The sequence below is a fragment of the Dermacentor albipictus genome, chromosome 10 (genome assembly GCF_038994185.2).
Source record: "Dermacentor albipictus isolate Rhodes 1998 colony chromosome 10, USDA_Dalb.pri_finalv2, whole genome shotgun sequence".
Taxonomy (NCBI): domain Eukaryota; kingdom Metazoa; phylum Arthropoda; class Arachnida; order Ixodida; family Ixodidae; genus Dermacentor; species Dermacentor albipictus.
The window spans coordinates 7289697-7310368 of record NC_091830.1 but is presented as its reverse complement, the minus strand read 5'-3'; the positions used below and the strand labels follow the sequence as shown (position 1 = coordinate 7310368).

Genomic DNA, 20672 nt, shown 5'->3' with positions numbered 1-20672 from the left:
TCATTTTTTTTCAGGAGAATCTTAATTTTTGTTTCCGAAATGCAGGTGTTGGCATCGCCCTTTATGCTGCGTATTTTCGTGCCTGACAAGAAAGATGATGTGGTGCTGAGGCGGTTAAAATTTTTCTGGAAAAAATAGTTCGTGGAATGACTTTTTCACGTTGTACGCAAGTGCCTAAACTTTTCAGAAAGAAATCGCGGATGGTTGAGCTCCAAGGTTGGCCCATGTGGCGTGAATGACCCACAGACAAACATTCCTGAATAATAATAATAATAATAATAATAATAATAATAATAATAATAATAATAATAATAATAATAATAATAATTTATGCCCACTGCAGGACGAAGACCTCTCCCTGGGATTCCTAATTAACCCTGTCCTGCGCCAAGCGATTCCAACTATCACCCGCCACTTTCGTAATTTCATCGCCCCACCTAGTCTTCTGCCGTCCTCGACTGCGCTTCCCTTCTCTCGGCACCCATTCTCTTACACTAATGGTCCATCGGTTATCTAACCTGCGCATTACATGACCTGCCCAGCTCCATTTCTCCCCCTTAATGTCAGTTAGAATATAGGCTATACGCGTTTGCTCTCTGATGCGAACCGTTCTCTTTCTGTATCTTACCGTTATGCCTAGCATTCTTCTTTCCATCTCTCTTTGCGCGATCCTTAACTTGTTATCAAGCTTCTTTGTCAGTCTCCAAGTCTCTGCCCCATATGTCAGCACCGGTAAAATGCACTGATTGCACACCTTCCTTTTCAATGATAAAGCTGAGCGTCCTGTCAGGAGCTCACAGTGTCTGCCGTATGCGCTCCAACCCATTTTTATTCTTCTGTGAATTTCCTTCTCATGATCAGGGTTCCCTGTGATTAAGTAACCTAGGTAAGCGTACTCCTTCACAGGCTCTAGAGGCTGACTGGCGGTCCTGAACTCTTGTTCCCTTGCCCGGCTGTTGATTATTATCTTTATATTGTGCATATTAATCTTCAACCCCACTCTTAAACTCTGTTAAAGCCATCAGTTATTTGTTGTAACTCGTCCCCAGTGTTGCTGAACAGGACAATGTCATCTGCAAAGGAATGTCACTGACATATTCGCGTCGATCCTTACTCCTAAACCTTCCAAGTTGAATAGCTTGAATACTTCTTCCAAGCACGCAGTGAATAACATTGAAGGGATTGTGCCACCTTGTCCGACTCTTTTCGTTATAGGTGTCTTCCTACTTTTCCTGTGTATAAGTAAGGTAGCTGTCGAATCTTTCTCTTTCTAGATATTTTGTAAGATATTTGCGTAAGGGGTCTGTACTCCTTGATTACGTAATGCCTCTATGACTGCTGGTATCTCTACTGAATCAAGTGCCTTTTCGTAAACCATGAAAGCCATATAGAGAGGTTGATTGTACTTTGCGGATTTCTCGGTTAACCGATTAATGACATGGACGAGATCCATTGTAGAGAATCCCTTCCTGAAGCCAGCCTGCTCCTTTGGTTGACTAAAGTCCAGTGTTGCCCATATTTTATTGCATATTATCCTGCCGAATACTTTATATAATACTGATAGTAAGCTAATGGGCCTATAATTTTTCAATTCTTCAACGTCTCCCTTGTTAGGGATTAGTATGTTTGCATTCTTCCAGTTTTCTGGGACCCTTGTAGTCGATAGACGCTTCGTATAGAGAGCCGCCAGTTTTTCAAGCATTATGCGTCAGCCATCTTTGATTAAATCGGCTGTTATTCCATCTTTCTGCCGCTTTTCTCCGTTTCATCTCTTGGAAGGCCCTTCTGACCTCATTGCTAGCTATAGGAGGAGTTTCTGCAAATTGTTCATTACTGCTTCGGATGGTGGTATCGTGGCACCTCTGGGTACTGTACAGGTCAGTATAGAATTTTTCTATTGCTTTTATTATACCTTCGATATTGGTGGTGATATTACCGTGCTTATCTTTCAGTGCATATGTCTAGGTTTGTCATATATGCCAACATCCCTTCTCACTGATTGCAGGCTGCGTGCATTTTTTACGGCTTCTTTAGTCTTTCTCACATTATAATTTCGAATATCTCTCAATTTCGCCTAGTTGATCAGTTTTGACAGTTCCGCGAATTTTAGCTTAACTCTTGAGTTAGGAGTTGGCGGAAGCCTTATAGGAAGTTGGAAAATTTTTTTACTGCAATATGAATTACTCGAGACCATGCTTGTGTCGTGCTATGTGTCATGTTACTGCCTTCATATCGCGTCTGTATACTTACAGTGTATGTTTTCACAGGGAACTTCTATTTCATGATACACAAAACCACACTTGCGCAGAAGCTGCGTTTGTTCAAGCAAACATATAAGAAATAACAGAAAATAGTATACGTCGTTGCGAGTGGAAAATGAGGCAGCTGCTGATGTTTTGTTCTGCCAGAGTTACACCAGTGCAATAAGTACTAATGTGCAAGTGCTTACCCTTTTTAAGGTCTCTCCTGATCTCTTCAGCTTCATATATGCTGTGAAGGACTTGTCCTTCTGATGAACGCTCACTTTGTAGTAGAGGTTTTATTCTCAGCTTACTATTGATGATGCCTTCCTGTCGAAGGAGGTGTGAGGAGATGGTTGTTACTGATGTAGATGGCAGGACAGTTGCATTTATTTCGGAAAATTATCAGCAAGTGAACATACAAAATTAATTTACCATGCAGGTAAAAAATGGATCATGCGCAACGTTGAAAGGCGAATTGTTGTTCGTGTCTAGGTATATAGGTTTACAACAAATAATTTATGATATTCTGTAACCTATAGCACGTTCCGAAACATCGGAAAACACGACAAAAGGAGTGTTCTCAAGCGGCACGCAGAATCACGAGTAAAAGATTCTCTTCACACGCTCTCTTACAACTCCTACAAAGAGCTAACAAGTTCTAATGCCACTTCTTTTAATAAGCACTGGTAGCACTGAAGAAACACGGTGGTAGAAGCAGCAGTTAAGACTGGTTCTTTACAGGCCATTTTCGTGTCTTTCTTTTATGTTTACAGCTTCAAACCACCATAAGGTTAGCGCGTCTATAGACGATTCTGGGGACTTCCTTTTATGCAAGTTAAGGCTTTCTTACAGAAAATGAAGATGTGACTCAATAATTGTTATGTTTATCTTGTTTTGCTCCAAAATGTGCTAACTTTAACCATCTATGTCAGTGAACCCACTACATTGCAGCCCATTTATTGAATTTTGTTTTCTTAGGAACACGAAACAAAAAAAGCGCAGACACATTTAGCACTTACCACTTGTAGTGATCCATCCTTATGAATTACGTATAATGATGACTGCCAACGGGAGTCATGATATAGGTTCTCTTGAATGCGAGTCGTGTCGATCTGGAACGAGATGCCACAAAATTTCGCATCAAGCGTAATCCGTAGGCCGTTCAATGGGAGAGGGCGCACGCATCGCGTGAATGACTTGAAAGTTAAATATTATACTGCTAATAATATTTCGAACTGAAACCTTGACATCCGTCCAAACTCTAGCGCGAAGCTACAGAGGAAACCCGTACGGGTTTCTTAGAAAGAAAGCCTCTCAGCTGAAGAAAAAGTCGTCGTGGTGCGGAATTTTTCGTTTCATCTACTTTACTCCATATCGCGGGCTTGTAGAGAACTGATTTGCCATATGGTAGTAATATTGACTTGTACAGGTAACTCTTGTGTGTGCATGACGTAGTGAAACAAAAATAGATAAACAGCAACGCCCCGTTAACAAAATATTACCAGAAACGTAATATTTAATACCCACGGCTTACTGTTAATTTTATGGGCGATTTGTACGACTCTAAGTGCACTATTTGTACTCTTTCAGTGACAGAAAGAGACTCCTACCACATAGTGTGAAGTTGTAAGCGGCACGCTGCCATCTCCTACTTCAAGCTGGCTTATACGTTACAGTGCCACGACCAGCGAAGATTGCTGGTTGCATGACAAATACCACAAAACACTGCTCAATTTCATGCACAACACTAGACTCACGGCATACATACAATACACACCTTACGCTATGCCTTATGGCCAGTCTGGGTCGTAAAAAAGAAGTACAGCCTTTGTAAAAGGCACACAGGGTATACGCTGCCTGGGACCGCCATGCTGACTACAGGCAATTTTTCATGCTGTCTGAGGGGCTATTCTGGCGGAATAAAACACGTTTTTCGATTTATTTTATTGTTTCGATCGTCTCTAGTCCGTGTTACATCAGCGTAGCGTTAATACTTGTGTTTACATCAGAGTTCATGGTATCTATAGTTACCGAATGCACCGGGGCGTTACACCGCACTCTCGAATAATTGGGTTTATTTGGTGTTGTACTTTAACATTGCCCTGTGGTGTTTCATTCCGTGAGTATAGCCCAAGGCAATGTCTGGTTTACGTACCCTATCCAGTTGACTCTGCCTTCCTAATGTTATATATATATATATATATATATATATATATATATATATATATATATATATATATATATATATATATATATATATATATATATATATATATATATATATGAAATTGATGGAGTAGATCAAAACATCAGGACAACCTTCATCTTTGGAAGTGCCTGACGACGCTTACATGAACATTCTACTTAATATGGTATTTGGCAGGCATAATACTGTTTCAAGTACTGTTTATCGCTAAGTTATTTAATTGTTTATGGGGAGTTTCGAACCGCTCTTCTTTCTACAAGCATATTTGAGAAACCATCAAGCGGTTTTCTGAAGTGATTGTAAGAAGGTATACGCACTATTTTATGGTGATGTCCATTCGAATTTCTTGTGATAAAAAGCAGGTTATCCGCCAAGACAAAGCTTCTTTCGAGGTTGAGTATGAGCTCGTCATTTAGACGTAACACCAAAGCTTTTGTTGCTGTACGTTCCTCCACAATATTGGGGTAGACGAAGAGTTGTTCCTCTGTAAAGAAATTCAAATAAAAATACGAGTAAACCTTCCGGGAAGATAACATACTATTTTCAAAATATTTCTTACAACGCTTTGCTCTGAGTGTATATTATTAGAAACCTGGTGCTTTCGCTACTGAAAATGTCCTACTCGTGTTACAAACACATTGTCACAGTCAGAAACAGATCATCTCATTACGGTAAAGGGAATTAAAGCAACAACTTAGGTCTGTTGTTTAGGTGCTAGCTGTGCCTAGGTGCGCTAATGGGCAAATCATCAGACCGAACTGTGGGACTTTCATTCAAATCGCATCATCAGACACATGTTTCTAGTAGATGTACTTCTTACTTTATTTTTTCTTGTTATGCGTCTTGTTTACCCCTGCTTATTGATACTGTGTAAATGCAAGGAAGATGTGCGCATCTCGTGTTCCTGTGGTTGCAAAAAGGTTCCTCCGTTCTTCGTACTTGTTCCAGGAAGAACTTGCGATATCTGTGCGTCACGTATATATTTCTTGTGTTTGGTGCAATAAGAGTTGGTAGTCTGTGCTCTGTTCTATCGATCTTCTTGTCTTTCATGTTGCCTTTTTTGGGCAGTACGTTACTGCATAATTGCTTTTTATGGACCCGTCGGGCTGGTATAGCGGCAATATACGGTGTTGCGCTGCCAAGTCCGAAGGCGCGGGTTCGAATGTCGGCTGCGGCGGCCGCATTTCGATGGGGCCAAAAATGCAAGAACGCCCGTTTGCAGTGAGTTGGGTGCACGTTAAAGAACCGCAGACGGTCCAAATTAATGCGGAGTCTGCCACCATGGCGTGCCTTATAATCATACGGTGGCTTTGTTACGCAAAGCTTCAGAGTCTAGTTTAATATTTGTTTTTTTATTGAGTGAAACCTTGTGCTAAATCCCATACTAGGCCTATCCGACTCCAAGTCCTGCATGTCAGCCAGCTAATCGCGCCAAACCCATTGCGAGTAGACGAGGGAAGCGTAGTTTTAAATGAGAGGGCTTCTTCACCGGCTTCTTCACGGGCTATTAGCGACAGGTATGTCTAGTCTACAAAACCAGGGGCTGATGGGCAGACATACGGGTGATGTTGTTGATACAGATGCTCATTTGGAATTCACGCTTCATTCGTGCACGCTTCTAGCGCTTCGCCACCTAGTACTGAGAAGTACTGCTTTATTATTTGGCCAGAATTTATCACTTTTTTACTTAATAAGTCAATCATTGCAACACCTAAATTAGTTTCTGACATTAATTTTGCAGTGGTACAAGTGCACAGACATGCACATAGGCAGTGCCCTATCGAAAATAATTGGTCTAATTTTGAAGAGTCATGAGCTCCATGGCCAGGATTGATAAATTGTGGGCATGGAAGCGCTCTTTTCATACTGCTATGATGTCTTTTTGCGAATACGCGCCATATCTATTGCGTGTTTTTTAATGTGTTCTCCACACAAACACCTAAAGTGTTGATGAACTACGCTTTGTAAGGTAAAAATATCCCTAGAAGTTTATAGTCTTGTGTTGACAGCTGTAATAGCACTGAATTTATATACGAGATGTACTTTCTGCGCCACATAGAGTCTACTTTTATTATGGTGAAAATATGAACTAGGAGAAACAATGCAAAATTTACCATATGCGCTCTCCATGTATACTCACGTGCATAGCAGGAATCAAGAATACGTAATAACAAAATAATCGATAACATTTTCTTGCAATCAAATCCTTTTAGGTGAGCTTGTGTGATGTTAAGACCGCACTCATTTGCTACTTTCGATCTAGTGAGTGTGAATACTGAGTATCACTGTTATCATGCATTTTCTTTTATGCCTTATAGTGGAAAGTAGTACGTCAAAGTAGGGACATTTATTTTCGTGCCACCATCTGGCAACGATGGCGTGGACCTTATGGCTTTAAGGTTGCCATTAAGTGCTCTGAGAACAGTCCAACATATTTGCGGAGCGAAATGCCTCTAAGACGATTCCCGCGTTGACGTATTCGCTGACCACTAGACAATTTTCTGTTAGGCTATGGTTATCGGGCACATCTTTTACGTGGCTTGCATTTTATTATGGCTTGTCACTTCTAGTGTTTAGACGGTTGGGAACGTGTCGACTAGGCGTGGACAGTGTGGTTCGAAACCTAGTGAAGAAGTCTACGTTGGCATACAGATGACCACAATTAACCCCTGATGTAACGAAGTCACTGTAGACGCTTTTTCGTTATGTACGGACTCACGAGAAGGAGCTTTCGCACTCACATGTCCTTTCAGCGACGAAAGACTACGGACGTTCAGCCTTGGTTCAATGACTTGTAAGGAACCGTGGTAGCGCAGAACGATGAACTTGGAACAATGAACTTGGAAAGAGCGTGGAATCAGTGGCATTAGTTCCAGCGGTGACGCTATTTCATCACAGGAAAAGTTAAAGTCACTGTGAAGGTGGCACGAAGCTACAAGATGAATAGTAATAGCGCGAGCTACTTATTCCCAAATAAAACAAGTTTGACTTGTTCCTGGAGTTCAACCCAGCCCCATAGCCTCTCCATGGAAGTGGCTCAACGATGTTAGCAAGCACGGTGACAGATCCTGCAGCGAGGGTGAAATAACTGATTCCTCGGAGTGAGCCTAACGATGCCCTACGTGTTTTGGATTTCCGCAGAGCACTGTGAGGACGCTCAGCCGACGCCAGATGGCATAGACTTGCGCATGGGCGGAAGGCAGGTAACCGTGTGTGAACCGTGCGAGCGGGTGTCGCGCGGGTGAAGTTAGAGGCGTGCGTAGAATGGGGGCGGACGTTGCGAAGGAAGTCGGTTCGCGAGGAAGTAGCCTCGGCGAAGCGGGCAGGGCGTGGTGTGGCGGAACGCGGGACCCATGCTGTGTGCGTGGATGATCCCAGCAGTTCATTTGTTCAGTCGCAATATTTCGGCACTCGACAAACAGTGCGGTTGCGTATCAAGGCTGGAGTCAGTTGTTAATCCGACTTCCGTGTACTGTAGCTAGGAGCCGAAGAGAAGCGCGGGAAGCGGCTTGTACGAGCTTGCGAAAAGTTTAGCTGTAACGCAGCGCTATACGACGTCTTGTGTAAGCTGATATATTGAAGATATACAAACATGAACTGTAGTAATTTGCTCTCCGTACAAGTCCCGTCAAACAACGCTGTTTGATCAATGTTTCTGGTAATATCAGAAACATCATTCGGTAGAAGAAAACATTAAGTTTGTAGATTCTGTTAGAGTATGTGTTGTTACGTGGATCTTTTAGGGAATTCATATTTAAAACAGTGCCAAAAAGCACGGACAAGGGAGGACACAGGACGAGCGCTGACTGCCAACAACACCTTTATTGGAGCCTGCGCAAATATATACAATTTGCAACATGCATAAAGAGAGTGAAAGAAGGGGAGGGGAAGGCGAGTCATCGTCGGTCAACTACTGCTGCGCATGCGTCGATGACATTAAACAATATAAAAGAAACCATAACATGGGCACAGGCCAAACTGCTTAACTTCTAAGGAATTTAAGTTCTTTATCACAAAGTGCAATAGAAGGGGAACTAACACAGGTCGCTCCTAACTGACACATTGAAAATGCCTCAAAGATCTCTCTGGCCATCTGATTGTTGTACCTTTTCAACACACGTGTGTGGTCAAGGAGTGGAGTACAGCCACACTTTGCACAATGAACAGCCAGATTACTGCCAGTCTTAATCTTGACACAGTGAGCATGCTCGCGCAAACGTTCATTGATACAGTGTCCTGTTTGCTCTATGTAAGTGCAGCCGCAAGAGGTGGGAATGGAATACACTACATTGGTACTGCAATGTACAGGCTTGGCGACATGTTGCTTATTGCACGGTCCAGGTGTTCTCCGGCTTTCGTTTATTTTTTTGCACTTCCTTCCCAACTTGTTAGGCGCAGTGAACACGACCTTTATACCAGCCCGGCCTGCGGCTTACACGGCTCCTCCCTTGTCCGTGTTTTTGTTTTGGCGCTGTTTTAAATATGAATGATCCGAACCAACTAGCTCGCACCCAAACCCTTCTGACTCATCTTTTAGGGAACATTATGACACAGGCAGTTGAAACTAATACGATGCTTATATTTTGTAAGGAAACAAAAGCATTCCATTCACGTCGTCAGTAGCTTACAAATACTGCGTCTCACGCTCCTTTTATTTTATGCCTGCCTGCTCTTGAGGAATTCGCTCTTCGTTTCACACGCCATTGCTTTAACAATAGGCTGCTTGTGAGTGTGTTCGGGAAAAGGCAAATAAAAAAGAAAGCCGTGCGTCATTGATTTTCACCTAACGACAGTAGCTTCTACAGCCAATCCCGTTTCAATCAAGAGCTCGCAGTGATCGCATTTTGATGAAGATGGAATAAAAAGAATATAAACACCCGTGTTCTGAAGTCTCCTGTACGTAAATAAAACTTATGTGGCCAAATATAACGCGAGCTTACTGCATTGACTGTCATCGCTGAGATGAAAAGTGAAAAAAAAAATGTTGATATATCGCTATTTATATAGCACTGCTAGCCATCGGCTAGATGTAGCGTGTGTCAGATTGAAGTAAAAAAATGAAATCAAACTTTTTGCGCACTTCATTATTATGACTTTCTGAAGTTTCACGACGTGGTTGGGTAACAAAAGTGCATTAGATCATGCACGCGGCCTCTCTGACGTACATCCCTACAATGAAGTTTTATGGGATTGTCGCCAGAAATTCGTGTCTGCCGGAAATGTTGACCGGAAAATTGCCTTTGAACATTTCAAAACAATGCGGAATCTTGAAGACAGTTGTATTTACAGCTTTTGTATTTTTCTCTTATGTAGCTTCAGCTTTCGACGTCACAATAGCGCCAAGGTAGAGGTCTTATATGTACGAGTTCAAGAACTTTCCAAAAATGCTTTTTCATACGTCCTTATACGCTGCAGTCGACACCACCAATATCGCCATAAATGATTTTTTGTCCACCTGGCCACGGCGGCCGCATTTCGATGGAGGCGAAATGCGAAGACACCCTTGTACTTAGGTTTAGGTACACGTGAAAGAACCCCAGGTGGCCCAAATTTACAGAGTCCCCCACTACGGCGTGCCTCATAGCCATAAAGTGGCTTTGGCCCGCAAAACCCTATAAATTAATTAATTTCGTCTACTGAATGAAATTCTTCACGAAGAGCCCAAAACAACATGGGGGGTCACCAATACGTCCGTTACAGAGAAAGACAGTGGCATAGCCGGGGGATGAGGAGCTGACGTGCTTCATCCCCCCCTAAAGTATTTGCGGCCAGTGCCATGCTCTCTTTTATGTCTGGCATGTTACCTTTGAGCAAAAGCGCATATCCTTCGAACATGCACCCCAGACTAGTACAGGATGGTACGTGCCTTCAGGCAGACCAAGGGACTGCTCAAGGTAATAGTTGTATTATTATGCACCAAGCATGGGAAACTTAACAGAGAATAATAATAGAACCTTAGCCCCCTCCCCTGCCCTCCCCCTACCCCCCCCACCCCCAAGAAAAAAGGATACCTGATTCCACGCGTGGTGACAGACACCTCCTGCAAGGTGCTTAGGAAAACATTCACCCTTTTATATTCTGTAACACTGCTTCCTGCAGGTTACGCCGTAGATAACTCTTTGAATTAAACAATATGTATTGGAAAACCTCTGGAATAACTGAGCAAAGTGGTTGTTTGGGCGAGCTGGTGTTGCTTCTTTTGTGCGAATCGTGAGCGTTAGATGAACACACGGACAAGATAAGGACATAAACAGGAAGACATGGCGCGCTGACTTCCAACTGCAGCTGTTTATTTCGGAGTAACAGTTATACATTTATTTCGCTTGCAGCACAACAGGAACGTAAGTACAACAAGGAAGACGGAGAACAACCGCTTCAGAGGAAAATGACATGTCATAAAACAGAAGAAAGAGTAAATAAAAAATGGGGACCTTCGCGCGAAGGCTCATTCAGTGCCAAGACATCTTCCAGCGAATCTATTTAACCCTTCAAGGCACTGTGCACAGAATTGAGTACGACAACATAGTGAGTCAACAGCTAAAGCATTTGATGAAAACAAAATTATTTAAAATATGTCGCATTCATCTTGAAACATTTCGAGTTAGAATTTTGCTGAAAGTTTGAATAAAGTCTATTAAATGTCAGTAATATTAGTAGGCCGGTAGGCGGGTGCATGTTTTTGTTTGGTGTGAGTATATTGTTGTGAATAGCGGGTTTTCTTCTTTCGTTGTTTTTGACGATGTCCCATCAAACATAATATTCGAATAGTGGGGTAGGTGCTGTTAATGAACCAGCTAGACATGAAATACTTGGTGTTCTTATATCTCACGTTCCCGTAGTGAGTTTTCGCATCAAGTCTACATTCTGTAAATCAGGTCTATTCCGCAGCTGTCCGCTTTTTCTGGTTCTCAAGATGCAAGGAATGTGGCCATAGTAACGCCAAAGTAAGTTTTCAATAAACACAATTAATTGGCACCTGAAAAGGTTGACACTCAAAGAGAGAAGCAGACGGCATTGATACCCAAGCATCAGAGTTGGTCTTGGTGCGGAAGGTTTCCGCGATACCCCGCGCCCTCTGATTTTTTTTGTAAAGCTCATGTGCCTGCAGGAACAGGACTTATGTATACTATGAGTAGTCAGATGGGAGCAGGGCGTACATTTATTGTTGCTGTGTTGTCGTCTAAGTAACCCCTTCTTTTGCCAGTGTAACCTTTTATCAAGAAAGAGGTAGACAATATACAATGCATTTAACACGACGACAAAAAGATTTCTGTGCTTCGCGTCACCGTGACCTCTACGCTATTGTTGGCTTGACTTTCCTTAGATCACCGCATACACGTTTCGAACTTCTTCAGGCGTGAAGAAAGTATGTCAATATCAAAACCTCTGGCAATGGCATTTAAACAGTTCGAAAGGCCCTTGTGCACAGGAAATCGCAACTAGCTGGTTGCGCGCCTTATTCTCAACAACGCACTGCGGATGTGACAGAGAAACACCACTTGAAATTTTTGACCAAGCACTCCGAATGGAGAGCATAAAAATCGGAAAACCAGTGATTTTGATGCAATAAGCTCGTTCAAGAGCTCTGCTGCATTCTATGCACGCAGGACTTGTTTGACACCATATTATGAGTGTTACGTACAATGGGTTTTTACTATATCACAAAGAAAAGCTCAAAAGTAACTTCTTAAAAAGCGAAGGCCACACAAAACAAACGAAGTTAGCGTATTTTATCAAGGCACAAATGACGACAAAGACCTTTAAATGTATCATATACCATTCTTTAGTAACTAATACGTAAAATATAGTACAAGGGATCTGTCCATAAAGATCTTCAAAGGGTTGCTATGGTTTCGCAACCCACAGTCTATCTTAGAAAACAAGATAAATTCTAGCATAAGGAAACATTCTTACAACGAGACTCTCCACATCGACATTTAGTAGTATAGAAATAAGAAATAAGAAACAATTAGACGAGAAAACAGGGAAGCTTGACAATAAAGAAAAGGGACAATGTGTGTTCGCACAACGTGATGGAAGACTCGCTGATACATTCCTCCTCGCACGCTATGAGTACAGCCTTAGTAATCATAAGCGTACGATTATCTTCCTGTTTGGTTCCTACACAGATTCTCTCCTACACTGAAATTGTACGCACGTTATTACTCAGGCTGCACTGATGACATGGTAAGGGGAATAATCAGCAGGTCTCGCATCGCGTTTGAAGATTAGAAATTGTTCTCGGAGAACACCAGTAGGTGCAGTCAGAGAAATCGCTTTGTCATGGTCACTGTCATGTTCACTTGCTTTGTCTCCTATTTTCTGACGTTTTTTTAGTTGCTTCGGTATTTATATAAAAATGTTAAGCCAAAATGAGCCATGGAAGTTTGCAGTTACAACTCGCCTTAATGGGGGCCTTCGTATAACATTCCCGCTTCACACCAATAAGAAGGGTATCGCCCGCACACACGTACGCATGCTTACAGAGCTAGAATCAGCATAATATATATATACGCATAAAGAATGATTATTGTAAAACTTGAGGACGAGAACTTCCTTCTATAGTTTAACTTGTAAGACCAATATTCAAAAGGGGCGAATGTCAGCGGCTCGCACGCTACGAGTTGCAGAAAGAAAACGCATGTTTCTTTGCTTGTATAATACCCGGCTACAACCTCTAGCTGAGTGAGAAACAAGGAATACTTAAACAGAACTTTAATTCTAGCGACTATTCGCGTCGCCTACAATGTGACTAACTCTGACATATACAACGATTTGAAACATATTGCTATGTGTTCTTTCAGAACACAAAGCAATATTAACAACACTCCACGAGCTCGCACGCGTTTGGTGTTACGGAAAGCAGGTGATACTTGTTCTTTGCATAAAACTTCGGCAGCGTGTTACACTCCTATAACACGTGAAGGTGAAAGCCTGCATGCAGCTGCACACTCGGTAATACGCGGCGTCTCGTATCGTCGCGTCTGCAGTTCGGCTTCTTCGGTTCGTTTTCGACGCTTATCTGCGGCTTCGCACTCTCGTATAATCGGGGTCGAAAATCGCGCCAACGAAGTTTCTCTTCAACTTTACGTTGCATCCTCTCAGCAGGGGATTCAAACGCATGCTGCTATGTGTATTGTATAGATGGTTTCAATGAATGTATGCACTGTTCGCTTCGCTTTACTGAGCGGTTGCAGCCTCAGCCTTACGGGGGTATGAGTCATTACATTTTTTTGCTTGCTTACGGGGGTATTAGCCATTGAGAAGCTCACGCGGTTTTGTTTTTGTACCACTCGACTAGACGCTGGGTTTCTCTGTATTGTATGCATGATTTCCAATGAACGTATGCTACTCTACTTTGATGAGTGCTTGCAGCCTCTGCATTTCGAGAAGGATGAACCGTTGCATTTTTGCTTGCTTAGGGGGGCTAGGAGCCATTGTTGTTGATGATAGTTTTGTACCGTTGGACGAAACGACGCGCTTTTTTCAGGGCTATCGGGGGTATGAGCCACGTAATGCTTTGGTGTTAATATTTTCCCGGCAGCTCGGCTGAAAAAAGTCCAGTGGAATTTTATGTCGCATTAGGATGGCCTTCGACGGATTTAGAGCTGCTTTTAGTCAACACTTAAACAAGTATAACCATTTAGCAAGGGAACCTTCTATTTCTTTTGGCCAAGCTGTCCCCGAAAATAGTTGGTAATAAAGTGTGCTCTATTGTACAACATGACCGCATAGAAATAGAAAGGGCTCTTGCAAGATTATAAACGTCGTAAATGTATTCACAGTAGCAATTTATTGTTGTTTGAGATAAGTATACGACTACTGCGATGATGGTCAAGACTCCTAGGCATCCTACATTGGCAGGTTCCAATATCACCAATTTGGTGATACTCGAAAACTTTTCATGACGCATGTTTTTATTTAAATTATGTTCAGGTAAAGTCGAAAGGTTAGGTTCTATATAATTATGTATTGCTCGAAGCGATCCGGCATTGTAATAGTTTTCTATATACAATTGTTGCTTACTTTGTTAATTGAAAATATTTTCTACGTCTCAGTTGAAGAACAACAGGTGCTTGTGAGAAGTAGACGAATGCTAAGTCGTCGTTGCGCATCTATTTTGATGGTTCGCTTTATTTGCAAACAAGGCAATTTCGGAGGCTTATTCCTTGGCACCCGAGATTTATGACTCCATGCTCAAGGAAGTGTCGATGCGCACATCCTCGAAACATTACGACCGTCTGCTGCCTGATAAATACGCCACAGTGGATAAGCGACATTGCTTGTAAATTACAATATAAACTGCATGTGCGTTCCTCGAAGCCACAAAATGTTTGCCGTGTTAATTTCTGTCTTTTTACTATTGTATTTCTCCAAAATTATTTTTGTTGTGAATTGTATGAAGAATATTTTATTTATTTTTGATCAAGGGATCAATTCATCTGATATGACTACTCGATTGAATTATGTCCTTCGGTTCGATGTTTCAAATTTCCTGGCTTTTCAGTTCACCCTTGTAGTTACTATTGTTTGTTCTTTTCCTAGAAGCACCCTATGCTTGGCCATTCCTAATAATGGATTATGGTCATGCTTAAAGTTCATTGTTGCTGTGATCATCGTCATCCCATGATAGATCACATCACAGCGCATTGCTGGCGTCGCTACGTCATGCGATCGGGTTCTTGGCACCGGAGGTGCTTAGCGCAGACTTTGACTAGGGCTGCGCCCTCTCTGTTATAATATACCCACGCTCACATAGATAACATCCTCACATTGATGATGTACTCACGCGCAAAGCAGGAACGTATGGAGCATAGAAACAAAATTATGGCAATCATTACTCTCTGAACGAGGCTGCATGTTCACGTTCGCTAGCTAAGTTCGGCTTAATTTCTAACTTTTTACGTTGAATATGCTAATGCGTCACTTAAGTGTTGTGGCGCTAAAAAGTACAAGTGGAGGTGGAAGGCACGATAGCAGAAGGAAACAAAATTTAATAGCATCCCAGCATCTGCTTATGACTACGTGCTCTTCGTGATTTTAAGGTCGCTCATTTTAATTATGTCAGGATGGATATGTAGTGCTCTCCGTCTTACCGAGCCAAATGCCCCTTGGACAGTTCTGCAGTGCATATGTTCATTGTCGACTAAGAGATCATTCAACTTATACTGCGGTCTGTGTTCAGAGCTGTTATGTTTTTTATTAGTTTGTTTAAAGGGGAAAAAATGTCATTTTAAAGCATCGTCTGCATACAAGCCGAAAAAATGTACAATGAACTGCGATCGAGAACGCATGCATACTATTCTCGCGAAGTAACAGCAGACGCATTTGTGTGACTCAGGTGATGTTAAGTGGCCTTAATTTTCAGGTGAATGTCCTTGCGAAAAATTAAGGCCATGCAGTGCTACTTCGCTACAACGCTGCATAAAGAACAGCAGTAGTAGGAAGTGCAGGTGGCAAATTTAAGAACGAAAGGTTGTGCAATATTTGTGCTATTTGCAGAAAAATATTTGCTTAAATATAACGAGCTTTGTCATTAGGAATGGCGAGTGGTTTAACAATACGACGAAAATTACCGATGAAATGTTACTGGTATGTGCCTTGCCGTCTCCTATTACTTTTTGTGCAATTCTGTAATGTTTTCACAGAATGCAGTGTATACATCTTTATACTGTTTATTATTCATGTATGTATACTGTGTTCTGTTATATGCCCCTTATATACACTCTTTCAGTCATTCTGTGACGCCCCCCCTCCCTTACCCAATGCCTCACACGAGGCCTGTAAGGAAATGTTAAATAAATAAATGTTTAGCCGGCGTCTTTGGGCTCTGGTGGCAAAGATTTCTTATGGCGCTCGGAATGATCTGTTTGAGTGCAATCTGTTGACAGAATCAGGGAGAAGCGGCTGTGAGGCCGTCTAGGGTAGGACTATTCTATCTATTCTATGCTATCGTGCCTTCCACCAGATTCGGCATTTATTCCAATCTCCTTGCGTCGAATTTACGTAGCCGCCGACACAAGCGCCGGGCGGTGACCCGCGTCGTTGTTGCTCCCCTCGTTTGTAGGAGGTCACATTTGTTTGCGTTAATAGCAAATATCATGGTCTCCTTGGCAGATTTTTCTGATATGATTGGCTGACAAGAGGCGAGAAGCGCTCAGAAGTGGAAAGGCCCTTGGTGGGTCAGAGATAGCGCAGCGAACGTATACATAACCAGTCGAGAAGGGCAGTGCCTGCGTTTTCGACTGATCCACTTGGGCGCGTTTAGTTTACTGTGTGCGTGGTGGCTGGTCAGAAATTGCGGCGGCGCGTGCAATGAAAGGTTAACAATGCCGCTAAAACGGATCCTCAGCAAAGAAAAGTTAGCAAAGCGATGTCGTGTATGTGCCGACAGGGCTCGAAAACGTTATATCTTTGAGCAATAATTTCATTATACGCAGAGAAATTAATTCTCTCTGGCAGCTGCGAGTGACCGGCGCCAGAGCACTGGCTGGTCAGCCATTTGTTATTCCTTTCGGAAAGGGGGAGTTGCCGGCTATCCCCCCTCTCCCCAAATGTCAGCCTTGTTCGGCAGATTAATGCATCTTTAGCGTACACGTCACTTTCACGTAGTGAGTTTTTGCGGTTTTGTCACGTCGTGTAACAGACTGGCTATGTGGGCGCAGTCAGAAAAAGATTGATCAGCCATGGAATGCTAATGACGAAAACGGCATAGAAAGGGGAATAACAATCATTTTTTTGTTCGGCCTAATCATGTCGAAGCAGCGTCTTTACGTCATATCGAATGGGAACTTTCACGGTATTCGTGACACCGCGTGTGAGACAGGCGAAATATGGAAAATGTTTCGCCAATCGTGGAAGGCTGATTGCAGAAATGGAATAGAAACAGTATAGAATAGTTTTGCATTATAGCAACCCCAGTTAACGTACGTCATTGTAGCCTAATGTTTACACAGGCGCACTATGGAACTACGTGGAAGGCACAGCATGACGAAAGTCTTCCAGAAAACTGCGATCTTCCCACTGTTGCTAATTGGGTAATAAAGTTCTTCTTTGTTCAATATTTAAAAAAAAGAAGTTTTCCAATAAAGTTCTCTGCTGACAGTAGGAAAGCTGCCAATGTAGCCATTTGATGAATATTATGATAAAAGTAAAAACAAGATTGCCTGACAGATGGCTCCGCATGCAGACGTACGAAGATAAATGAGAATGTAGTTAGCCTACCCGAAGTCTTGCGGGTCTTTCATTTTAGCGGAAATGTGAATAAATGTACGAGAAGAATTTTAGAAGACGGCATCAACATTAGTAGCGCAATGGCACGGAGTCCGCAATTTTAGAACACACATTTTAAGGGCAATAAATTGTTACAAGCTTGATGTTTACGAATTATGTCTGCTAAGGTACCAAAATAAACGCCGAAGAAAGTGAAAGATATTGAGCTTGATGACATCATTAACACCCTGTTCTAAAAGGGACACTCATAATATTTATACATGCATTACCTTACGCGACAAGGAAATGGAAATAATCATTTTATTCTATATTTCAGCGCGCATAAAATACAAGAGCACGAAAGGGAGGATCACACATCTTTTGAAGTAGTAGCTTAGCGCAAATAAAACCACGGACACAAGGAAGACAGACAAGGACAAGCGCTACTGACAGCTGCAACAGTTGTGAGTAGCGCTTGTCCTTGTCTGTCTTCCTTGTGTCCGTGGTTTTATTTGCGCTAAGCTACTACTTCAAATATGGACGACCAACTAGACCAACAGTCAACTCTTCTAGAGGATCACACAGACTGAATCATTGACCCGCAACCCACTTTCTATTTTAAAGAAATCACAATGCTCAAATGAATTTGTTGCGTGCTGCATACATTTTGCCTCTTTATTTCTTTGCATTTCCTCCTATTCTTTGTGTGATTTCCTTGAAATAAGTATGATATCAGATAGGGTGCTTCTGCTCGCGTGTACCCTCCTGTCATGCTCTCGTCACTTGAAGTCCTACAGGAACATCAATCTGTACTAAGAGGCCCATCTTTCCCCTCCACTGCAGAATGGAGAGAAGAACGCACTTTATTTTTGTACACGAACATTTGTAAGCTTATGCAGTAAACAGTCTGCCCGTGAATAATTTTCCTGCACCTAAAATAGGAAGCTTGAGTTAACCTAGTATGCCTGCATTGTCAACCAGCAAAGCTCAGCTGCGCTAAAATCGCACAGCCATCCTCCCAAAGACAGTAAAATCCACGCCCTTCTATGCTTTGAGAGCGCTTCCTATGCAGCGGTGTCGAGACGCCATCATACATGCCTTTGTCGGGTGAGAAACCAAGCACATTTTTCGAAAACGAAGCAGGTGACTCCTTAAAGGAGTCCGCTCTCCAAGCAACACAGTGTCCGTAAAGCAGCAGCCACAGCGGCGGCGACGGCGTTTCCGCCCAATTACAGAAACATGTGGCATTTATCGTATGGATATTAGCATTTTGCTATGAAAAACAGGCGCATATATAGCGAACACAGCAATGCTGACAGCGATGTTGTCCATCCTATGCTTTACTTTGGTTGAGACAGATGAACCAAAACGACTCTATAAACAATAGTTTGAACGCTACAGCTTTGTAACACTGTTCGTCATTTCAGCAGCTCTCACTCTTAAAACACTTGCACCCTTTGGGGTGCATATCTGTCCCACAACGATAATCGACATCTGCCTTGCTTGCGACTCCTTTTTTGAAAACCCTGCGCTCACTGCTTTCTTGTCGAGAAGGCTATGTCACGCGTCCAATGCGGGGCGCGTAGTCGCTGCCCTGTAGCCCATTGTCTTACACCCCTTGGCGGGTCGACGGGAACGCTGTCGCGTTCCACTCTTGAAGGCGAAGCAGTAATGCATGAGTTGTTTCTTCGTCTAGCCGAACCAAATATAGCCAAGCAACAGCAGTTCACCAGGCTAAACAGTGGTTCAACAACTAAAATAAAGGCTAGTATGCTTCGCATCCTGGGCTTAACCTTACCTAAGCCACAGCCATTTTTTTAAGAGTGCGTTACTATGCTCCCGACAGCAAATAGAAAACTTGTCTCGTGCGTACACCGCCAAAGTTCCGCATCGCCTTTCTGACGGGGCGATAGGGGCCATATACGAGCGTGAATTCGTAGCAGGGATATTTCAGGCCATATTACCTAAAGATATGCTGGTCAGTGCCATCACAGCAGTGATATGAGCCAGCGTTCTCACTGGTGTGCACCGGTGAATGGGCGTTCATGGTTTTATCGGAAGACCGCGTGGGAGGGCACGCTTGAATTATCTGGCCAAGATAAAAAAGGAATAATATAATTCTACACCTATAGCTCATCGAAGCGTTTCTTTCAGCATATGTGACGTGCGTAGAAGGTGCACTCTTAATTTCCTTACACATAAGAGACGCTAAGTAAGTGGAACATTAAAAAAAAATACGTTCCACCATCCTAACAACCTTCTCACACTGCTGTTACCTTGCCGTCATCTATGTTGTCGACGTCATCGTCATGGTGTTCTGGCCGTCGTTGTAGTCGCTGTGCCATTGTTCTTGTGGTCGTCGCCTGTTCAATTACACCATATACAGCGGTGAGCTCCCGTTGTAATTAGTGGAAATTAGGGCTTTCCTGGCAGCTACCGATTGGTTTAATGTGTTCCAGTAAGATGTGGATCAAGCGCACACAAGCGCTGCCGAAATCTGTCATCGTAAGGCGCTTTTTCCGCTTGACGGTTCATCGAACCTTCACCTAAGATAAATTATATCCCTGCCAGAGATCTGTATAATTTTTCAGGAAAAATATTCTGAGAAAGATTTTTCCACTGTTGTAAACCAAAAAGCAATATACCCTCAAGAAAGCTTCACAATAGTGCTGGCCTCTGTATCCACAGTATTACATGCTATGTTGTCACATTCCTAATGTTATAAATGTATTCAGTAACCTCTACAGTGCGGCCATCACCATGATGATGTAATCCAAAAACTGAAACATTTTTGTTCACTGAAGTAGTCGCATACAGATCGAAAAAAAAAAACTCCGTTTGCCCTTAATTTCTATGTTCAGTAGCTCTAGATGAAGCACAGCTCATGTAGATGCTACAGCATGGCATTTGCCTCATGTTAATGTATGTAGGTAGAACAACAGAAAGCTGAGGTAGTTGGTAAGGATTCGTTATGTAAAAAAGGGTGAGGTGTGCAGACAGGACACAAGGGA

General features: G+C 42.6%; 2 protein-coding genes across 2 annotated transcripts in view; one reads left to right on the top strand and one right to left on the bottom strand.

Moving 5' to 3' along the window:
* Positions 1-20672, top strand: part of LOC139050657 (venom metalloproteinase antarease TserMP_A-like) — a 265847-nt gene that overhangs the window by 56878 nt on the left and 188297 nt on the right. The gene's annotated exons all lie outside the window — the stretch shown is intronic.
* The window catches only part of LOC139050796 (snake venom metalloproteinase kistomin-like), a 55853-nt gene that overhangs the window by 20636 nt on the left and 14545 nt on the right, over positions 1-20672 (bottom strand). The gene's annotated exons all lie outside the window — the stretch shown is intronic.